The 7,820-nt window shown below is 38.6% G+C and overlaps 1 protein-coding gene across 1 annotated transcript in view; it reads left to right on the forward strand.

The window, feature by feature from the left end:
• Positions 1–1,338, forward strand: part of cog6 (component of oligomeric golgi complex 6) — a 53,467-nt gene extending 52,129 nt beyond the window's left edge. Inside the window, exon 19 of the mRNA XM_084419238.1 lies at positions 1–1,338. This exon is cut by the window's left edge and continues 1,178 nt beyond it. The gene's annotated coding sequence lies outside the window, so the exon portion shown is untranslated.
• The last annotated feature ends 6,482 nt before the right edge of the window (positions 1,339–7,820 follow it).

Genomic DNA, 7,820 nt, shown 5'->3' on the forward strand with positions numbered 1-7,820 from the left:
TCCATCTGTTATCATCCCTATCTATCTATCTATCTATCTATCTATCTATCTATCTATCTATCTATCTATCTGTCTGTCTATCGTTTTGTCTACCTATCTGTCTATCACCCATCTTCCATCTGTTAGCTATCTATCTATCTATCTATCTATCTATCTATCTATCTATCTATCTATCTACTGTATCTATCTATCTATCTATCTATCTATCTATCTATCTATCTATCTATCTATCTATCTGTCTGTCTGTCTATCGTTTTGTCTACCTATCTGTCTATCACCCATCTTCCATCTGTTAGCTATCTATCTATCTATCTATCTATCTATCTATCTATCTATCTATCTATCTATCTATCTATCTATCTATCTATCTATCTATCTATCTATCTATCTATCATCATCCATGTCTGTATATCCATCTATCTGTCTGTCTGTCATTCATCTGTCTGTCTCTATCTATCTCTGTCTTCTCTTTTAAATCATATTTGTTTCTAAACAACATTAAAATGCACTCAAAAGTTCACAGGCTTGTGTGTCCCACTGTTTTTCCTTTCTCAGCCTCTTCTGAAAGAGGTAGTTAAATGAAATTTTGCGGCCACCCAGCGGAGAACTCGACCAATGGGGAGAAAGTCGAAGGCATTCTCTCAGACAATGGTGCTTTCATGTGAGCGGCCCAATGGCCAGTCACGCCATCCTTTAATTGCCGACAAAACGCCTGCCAGTGCTCGTTCCTCAACTAAATTTAGCAAAACGCTAAAAAACAGCGGAGAAAATAAAAGCGGTATTACTCAAGACTATTAATAGAAGTTTGTACGGAATGGCAGACGGAATAGTATAGCCTCGCAGAAGCGCAGGGTGACAGATGAAGAGTGTTGGGGTGTGAGGAGACTACAGTGATCTCAGTGTGTGAGAGAGGCGCTGGGGGCCACATGGCCTCTCATCTGGGGGAATATTTTGAGCGTGTCACATGGGCGCATTAAAGGGACTCTCCCCGCGGTGCCCGTAGCCAAGACGCCCCTCACATGCCTCGCATTCAGCTCCAGGCTTTCAGCTAGTGAAAAGTGAAGTACAAGTGTGACACTGTGGTGTGGTTTACTGTGAAATGGGTTATGAATATAGACTACTATTTTTAACCCAGATCACATCTGTGGGAGGCACGGAAACCCATTTTGGTTATCACACAGCATCTAAACCTGCAACACTCCAGCTGAAAACGTTTGTGTGCAGTCCAGTGTCAGTCTGAGTAGAGCGTTTGCTTTTTCTACATTCAGTGGCTGCAAGAAGTGTTCAGACACTGAAGTGCATTTAAGTTAACTCAAGTTAAAGTATGAATACTATGTCAAAGCAACAAGAGAAAAAGAAAAAAAATTTAAAAAAATGTTTCACATTTAATTATTAAAAAGTAAATAACTTTCTTTGAAGTTGAGAGTCTAATTAGTAACACTTTACAAGAAGGTTTCATTTTTGGAACTTAACTACACTAGTTAACTTGAACTAACAATGAAGTTGTATGTAATAAATGTCATTGATTTATGACACATGACTTTATTTTGACATAATATTTTCACAATAAGGGGTTTTGTAAAAAAAAAAAAATCTGAGAAATATTAACAGAAAAGTATGCCAAACTACTTAACTAGATTTTAATTATTTTAATAGGGTTTTTTTCTTCATAATGATATCAGACAGTTTTACCACCCTGCCTTTATTCTCCTCCAAAAAATATCAAACTTAATTTTTATTAAAAAATTAAGTAAAAATTAAATTATGATGAGTGTCATCATAGAAGATGTGTATTCAAGTCAATGTACCGTATGTAGGAATTACATCTAAGTTTTGTGTACATTTTGTCTAAGGACATTTTTTTATGAATTAATAAATCTGGATCAAAACTAAAAAAAAAAAAAAAAATTAATTATAGAAAAAAATTTTTTTAATGTTACTGACACATCATTCCTTAGACAATCTCCAGTTTATTTTTATCTGAAATTGAACATAATCACCAAAAGTTAAATTTGGGCAGCTCCAACATAAATGAAAATGATCAACATCCATATAACAAGAAAAACGCAACTTTTCTACCCAAAATCTTTCCATCCTCTTGAAGAAGTGCATGTGTGTTGTATTGTACACTCAGAACATGGTACAGTTATTATTGTTAGGTAAAATTTTTGTTTAAATCCACATTTGTACATTGAATGAATGTGGCATAAAGTGGTAATTCACTGCTGGCGAGATGGGTTTTTAATAAAACGCGCAGTAGTAGTTTTATATTTTTATTGGTGTGCATAACTAGAGAAAACAAGGCTCTTTGTACCTTTGCTAAAGGTAAAGAACACCTTCAACACCAATTATAATCTGTAGTTTCCACAAAAGTCCTGGAGCTGACTTATAGTGATAAGTTTGGTGCAGGTAACATGGAAAGAATACACATTTGTTAGGGGGGGCTTAAAGAAACTATATGTAGCCTAGTTAGCATATTGAGTTTAACCCTGCAGGCCGCACCGTACCACCGCAACTTTTGTTCTTAAGTGTCACACCATGAGACGTGATCTAAGCGGGGTCGATGCTGAGGTGTTGCGCTCTGTAATGTGATGACATCATGGCTGTGGATAGACCGCTGGATTGAGATCTAGACTAACTCCGCCTCAACCCGTCCAAACCCACAATCAACACAGACCAACATAGTCCAGCTAACGAAAGTTGATGAGCTCCTTATATTATAAGCAGGCGGGTTTTGTTACTTAAAATAAGGTATAATTGTATGGGTATTATCTAAGGGCTTTCTTAACATTAGTGGTTTGTTGCAACTGGCTGCGAGTCCCCATGGACTTTACTTTTGGTAGATAATATAGAACAATGTTATTTTAGGATCATTGATATACTATTATAGTGTTTGTTAGTATATAATAGTATATTTTGAATTGGTTTTTTTATTTTTAGATTTTCTGTTTTCATCTTAATTTCAATTAAAGTTTTAGTAGTTTTGTTGTTTTTGTCCTTTTTAATAGTTCTATTTAGTCTTTCTATATAGATTTATTTTATCTAGTTGTTTGAGTACTTTAGTACAACTTAAAATATATTCAAAATATATATATATATATATTTTATTTCAGCTAGTTGCAAAGGCAACATTTCTCATTTTAATTTAGTTTGTTTTTATCAGTTAATGTTTGTTTTATCAGTTAATATATATATATATATATTATTTTTTTATTATTATTATTTTTTTTACTTTAAACTTAAAAATTTGAAATGTTTTCTTGGCAATTTTTTTTTTTAACAGACATGCTAACTGAAAAAAGTTTAAAGGGTACATAACACACTCTTCTGCCAATCTCATGTTAATCTTGAGTACTTATAGAATAGTATTGCGTCCTTCATATCTCTGAAGAGTCTTTAGTTTGATCAGATTTATAAAAGACATAGCTCTGAGCGAGGATTTCATAAAAACATGTGTTTGGTTGTACCCCTGGGGGGCAAGAGCTGCCCAAAGTTGCCCCATAGACATACTATGGTGAAGGGACGGTGAAGGGACGGCCCATGAAACGGGGAACTGGGAAGTTGGTGAAGATGCCAAGCAGACCTACTGCCAATGGGACCAATTCCGATTTAACATTCAACAGAAACCAAGCTGCCACTATAACGTATAGGGCTGTCACTTCACGTTCGAAAATCGATTGCACAATCGATCGGACCAGCCAACACAAGTTTCGAAAACGAAAATCGATTTTAGCGGCCTTCTCTCGGAGCGCGTCCAGCTCGTCACGATACGCCCGCAGCGAACGCGCGTCACACAGCAACTGCAGGCTCTGACAAACACGCATAACAGCAAATTATACTTCTGCATAATGTTTCTCTTTTTACTACAAAAATGTGAATTCTGCCGGTATTCAGACAGTCTCATGCATACAGATACAGATTCGGGCTACGGTCTACAATCGCCTACGTAGGCGAAATTTGTTTGACATTTCTGATCGTAAACACAGCCATGTTGAAGCCTGCAGTAATGTTTTTCATTTATGTTATGACAGTCCACTCTGCTTATTGTTTTTCGAGAATGTTGCACTCCTGTTTGTCATTGTGCACAAAACTTCACGTCAATAAATTATCAGAAATATTGCTGACTTGTGCGTGTTTCAAGCGCCCTCTTTACATTCGTCCTAATGCCTGTTAGTTGTCCGTGAATTTGCCTGTATTTGGCGTTGAAAATGGAAACGTCTTTAGACATGGAAAATCGATTTTACAATCGATTCAATGAACACTTATGTCTCAAAAATCGAACAGGAATTTTTCACAAAAGTGACAGCCCTAATAACGTACTACAGTATTCTATAATTTGACCCTCGTTACATACCAGAGGACTCTCGATGGCCCCCTTTCTTAATGAGGTCTGTGGCGCCAGGATAAGTTAGTTACAGGTTGGTGAGGAAGACCTCAAACCAGACCAGGTATCTGATGAAGCGAGAATAATGCTGTAGAGTGTTGAATGTTATACAAGCTTTGAAGTTTAACAATATTAATCATATGCAATATTACAACTTTGTTCAATATAATTACCTGGAGTAGTTCTGACCATCAAATGCAAAGAATAAGTCCACCATGTCCCCATTGCACTTATGTGCCAGGTTGTTGGTCTTCACAGAAAAGAGTAGCATGAAAACGAGCCGCCCATGGTCCGTGACAGACAGCCAGAACACTGCTGTTTTGCCGAGATGACCCTTGCAGACCTTGTCTTGATACTCCAGATAATGCCTGATGATGTTGAGGGTGGAGTCATCTTGAAGAGCAAGGTTGAGGTTCTGTCGGTCACTTGATGAGGTTGAGCAAAGCCTCAGGAGTGAGCAGGACACCCTCTTCCTCACTGAAACCAGCAGCAGCCACTCCAGTGCCTCACAGACTGTCTTGAGGCAGAAGAGGGCCTTGGAGTATGCCTTTCCCCTTAGCACACTCTTCAGGCAGCCACTTGTGACCAGCTGAGCCTCAGGGACGATCTCACCAGAGTCTGAACCATGGTAATTATGGTTAGTGATCATGCCAAGGTAGTTCATGGCAGTATGGAACTGACCTGGGAGGACTAGGTGGTGCTTGTACTTCTCCCTGAACTTCCAGAGAAGTGGTAGAGCCCTCATGCACACGCCCATATCGAAGGTGTTGATGGTGTACTTTTGACCGACTTCAGCTATAGCCTCCTCAGACTGCCCTTATGTACTGTAGTCCTCAAAAGTCCTGTTTGCTAGCATTAGTCAAAGGAGCCAACCACCATGTCTCTACTATGTTCTGATGCAGAGATACTAGGTCTTGCTAAATGGTTGCTAGGGTACTGTGTGGTTGCTAGGGAGTTTGATAGCTGCCAATGATGAAACTCCAAAGGCTGCTTGTCAGTATGAATGATATAAACCAACTGCAATCCCTCTATGACATTCGGATTTGAAGATATCCCTCTTTGGGTTTGGGTTGCTAGGGTGCTCGGCAATGGTTGCAAGGGTGTGGCTAGGAAGTACTGAAGGTGATTCGTGATTGGGCGTTTACTGACCCGAGTCAAATGAGCCCAGTGCCCACCCTCATGTTTTTATTATGCTTCTATCCAAATATATCCCTTTGACCTCTCTCAGTGGAAGTCTATGGAACTTGTTGCTAGGGTGCTCTAAATGGTTGCTAAGTCGTGGCTTGATAGCTTCATGGTGATCCTGAGAGACCACCCCCTGTCTCTATGACACTGTTATCCAGAGTTCTGTTCAATACAAAATTCCTATGCAAGTTACCATTAGTAGGATAAACACGTATGCACAATCCTGGTTTCATGGGCCGTTCCTTCACCATAGTATGTCTATATGGGGCAGCTTTGGGCAGCTCTTGCCCCCCAGGGGTACAACTTACACTTAAATGTGGTATCCCACATGTTTCTACGAAATCCTCGCTATGACTCGTCAAAGTCTATGGGATTTTTTGCCCAATTTATCATCCGCCGGGCGAACATCATTTGCCCGATCGCTAATAAAAGATAGAGATTTTGATACAAATGTATTTAAACACACACATCATTGCATTATCCCTGGAAAACATTTAATTCACTATACGTTTGTGTTGTTTACATTATACGCACTTGCGTGACGATTTCCAACAAAATTAAATTAAATGTATTTATAAAGCACAATCAAACACAAGTACCGTTGACCAATGTGCTGTAAAGAGTAAAAAATAAACAAAACAGAGACATTTGATGAAGTTGACAGGGATCCTCTCATGACCGGGATCTTTTATCGCTTGGACCACTCCATCTTTCAGTTTCAGACAATCTGCAAATCCAGCGTCGAACTGGGCCTAGTTTATAAAACATTCGTAAAATTACTTAATTGAAATAAGAATACATTTTTAAAAAATACTAAAACTTGAATAAAAAAAAATATTTAAAACTTCAAATATGAAAATAAAAGATAAACTCAAAATATTAAGAAACACTATAATTGCATATAAATAATGTTATATTTGAAATTGTTTGATAAAGTCTCTGCTTTCAAATGATGGCAGTTTTATTATAAAATTCGAACGATAAACGCTTTGCATATATATATTTTTTTTTTTTTACATAATATCAGCAAACTATTCCGCAAAATATGGAGGGTCTCATATTGTCTGCAGGGTCTGGATTTGGTCTAGGTTCTGGAGGGTCAGGTACTCGTCTAGTCTGTGATGATCTGGTTTTGGTTTTGGGACTTAGAGGGTCTTGTCTGGATCTTGCCTGGACAGTGCGATTGGTCTTGTATTAAGGCCCGTTCACGCCAAGAACGATAACTATATTAGCGTCCACACCAGGGTACGATAAGGTTCTGTTTATTATAAGCATGCACTGCTGGATTCTGCTTGGCTTTCAATGTTTTAATCGTTACCGTTGTTGGTGTTATAGTTGTGCTGTGAACTTTCCTATTCCCATAGAATTATAATGATTATCAAAATGATCGTTGTAGTAACCATCCTTGGTGTGAACGGCCTTTAGTCTGAGTCTGGCTCTAATATTGGTCTAGGTTTTGAAGGGTCTGGTCTTGACTCCAACTCAAGTACACAAATGCCACCTTCGAACAGGACTCTTTTGATTGGCCGCCTGTTATCAGTTATTATTTTACACCTTTGCTCCAAGACCCCGCTAAAAGGTTCGTAAAAAGTATCTAACTGTGTTATAAACATTTATACCCGCTCATGTCAGAGAAAGTGTTCTGGGTTAATGAGTATTACACCAGCTGGTGGTTTGGGTTTGTGTATGTATCAGTGTGCAATGAAGCACATGGCCATGTTTAACTAGACTCACACACGCTCGTACCTTCCCATTAGCACGTGTTATATGGCGGCCGCACCGGTGTGCAACAGGTGTTGTGTTCCATGAGCAGGTGTAAGAGGAACCATTAGGGTTAACACTTCAGCGCACACAGCTGACATATCCATCCATCCATCCATCCATCCATCCATCCATCCATCCATCCATCCATCCATCCATCTGACCATTTCTCTGTCTGTTCTAACCAGAAATGCCCTGCGTTTGCCCTTTCGTCCTACTTTCATCCTAGTATGCACTAAAAGTACTTTGTAGGCGTTAGGAAAGTACATACTTTTGAGCGTGTCCTAAGACCATGTCTGATGCAATCATTTTAAACTGAAAGTCGCGATGAGTCATTTGTAGGGTTAACTCTTTCCTTGCCAGTAATAATTTACTACATGTACTTACTGTAGGGTTAGGAATAGGGGATGGTTTAGGGTTAGCTGCATGTAATTATACATATTTTTTTTAGTATTACTACAGTAACTACATGTAACGTGTGAGCTCGATG

This window comes from Rutilus rutilus (genome assembly GCF_951802725.1).
Source record: "Rutilus rutilus genome assembly, chromosome: 9".
Taxonomy (NCBI): Eukaryota; Metazoa; Chordata; class Actinopteri; order Cypriniformes; family Leuciscidae; genus Rutilus; species Rutilus rutilus.